Genomic DNA, 2,160 nt, shown 5'->3' with positions numbered 1-2,160 from the left:
CTTCAGTGGAGGATCAGACCACATGCTTCACTCCTTCAAAAATGTTGATTATAATTATAACCATTCTATATACTACTTCTCAGTCTCATTTCCTACCTCCACTTAGAAGCATGGAAACATCAAAGTCAGGACAATGCTACCTGTTATAGTCTATAGGTCATCCTTCACATTACCAGCTTCAGAAGCTTTGGGAATTCTCCTAAATCATTTGCTTCCCTCAATAATTTCATTAGGGCTTCTTGACTATATTGATATATTCAACCTTGAAATAATGAGTTCCATAATTTATCACTCTCTGAATGGGCAGCATTATCTTCCATAATTTTCTTCAAGCTATATAAAGAGTTTCCCCATTATTCTAGTGTAGAGAGCATTGCAAGAAAAGTCTATATTTTGTGTTAATTATTACTTCAAACTTCAACCTTAATTTTAGTCTTTCTGTAGTCTTCCACCAAAAGAAATTCTCATTACAACATACCCTGCTAGGCACTATGTTGCTTTTTTTATTATTATAACAGTCCTATTAGAACCTTATATTCTGAATTTGTTGGTGCTTAAGGAAAACAGCTTTGCCTGTAATTCATTGTGCCCTGACCTTATGACACCAACTTATACTTGGCCAATTAGGGACAAGGCCAAACTGCATTATTCTTAGGTCTATTCAGTTAATAAATGACACTTATTTCTTTCATATAATCTTTAACAAGAACTCATAAATTGCATTCATTATGCCTCAAGAGATGAGGTACCAATGGTAATTCAGGTGGGCACATCTGAAAAGATTTGTCAGTTTCCTATTCCATTCTAGCCAGATTTTTTGGAAAACATTGGGAAAAAACTGAAATTTCCCACCAGCCTGAGACTTCATGCAAGTTTTTACAACATTAACTGGAAAAAACAAGATTCCCAACATGGCACCCAACAGACCTCGGCACATAAAATCAATAAGCACTGTGAGTCACTGCAGCAGGCAGATGTTCTTTATGGAACCTCAAAAGCCAAACAAAAAAACGACATTGCTGAATCCATTATGGAAAAGAACGGATACCAAGTCTCAATAATACTCTAATTCCATGGCATTTGAGTGTCTTGAAAGCCTGGCAAGTGTTCATAAACGTTTTATAATGCTCGTGGTCTTGAAGCAATGTCTGAACTCTTTCCAATGGAGTGAAAATTGCTTCTGTTGTCCTTGGAAGTACTGCTGCCACACTACCAGTTGCAAACTCAGACGTAGTGATATGCTCTTAGAGACGACAAGATAAGGCCTCATACAGACCAAACCTAAGTGCCAGTGTAGCTGTCTTCTGCATCGGTAGGGGGAAGGAATCCACAGTACAAGTTTTGAAAGCCATCCCTCCTGAACTGAAGCACTGCATCCCAGGTTTTGATTCCACACAGCTGCTGCCGAGAGAGGACCTTCTGAACCGGAAATGGGATTGCTACATGAAAGCTGCACAGCATCCACACAAATAATGCTTCATTTCACCAACATTTGCAGCATAAGGTGACAGATCTTGTTTTGAAAATGTTAGGACTGGCAGCCTCTTTTCATGAGCTTCTGAATCCACCATGTTGCTTGAGATCTTTCTTACTCGGGGCACCTACGTGGTTCAGTCAGTTGAGCATCCAACTTTGGCTCCAGTCATGATCTCCCAGCTTGCAGTTTGTGAGTTCCAGCTGCACACTGGGCTGGCTGCTGTCAGCTTGTCAGCGAAGAGCCTGCTTTGGATCCTCTGTCCTCCTCTCTGCCCTCCCCCGCTTGCACTCCCTCAAGAATAAACATTAAAAAAATAAAAGATCTTTCTTACTCAAGAAGGATTTCTTTAACCCACTGCAGCGGCTGAACCCATTGCAGCAGGCCCCCAGCTCCATGCTCTGTCGCCAGCAGCCCACAGGTGGGCAAGCCCACAAGCCCTCATCTACATTGCTTTTCACACTTGGAGCAATTGGCATACGGATATATCATATAGTCAGCTTTATATCAGAAGCCTAAAAAATTGTTCCCGGAAAACTGACAAATTGGAAAAAGGAGCACAATCTTTAGATGAATTTTCCAAAAATCATTTAAGTTATTCCAAATATTTATAAAAACCTTTCTCAACGATGTCAACCAAAACTCACTGCAAGAGGCTGTGAATTTGAGATGAAGATCATCTCTCT

The 2,160-nt window shown here is 40.3% G+C and overlaps 1 pseudogene; it reads right to left on the bottom strand.

Moving 5' to 3' along the window:
* Window positions 1-688: 688 nt before the first annotated feature.
* Window positions 689-1,571, bottom strand: LOC115522159 (annotated as a pseudogene).
* Window positions 1,572-2,160: the final 589 nt, after the last annotated feature.

The sequence above is a fragment of the Lynx canadensis genome, chromosome C1, assembly GCF_007474595.2.
Source record: "Lynx canadensis isolate LIC74 chromosome C1, mLynCan4.pri.v2, whole genome shotgun sequence".
In the NCBI taxonomy this organism is placed as follows: domain Eukaryota; kingdom Metazoa; phylum Chordata; class Mammalia; order Carnivora; family Felidae; genus Lynx; species Lynx canadensis.
The sequence above is the reverse complement of the archived record's forward strand: the minus strand, read 5'-3'. Positions and strand labels throughout refer to the sequence as shown.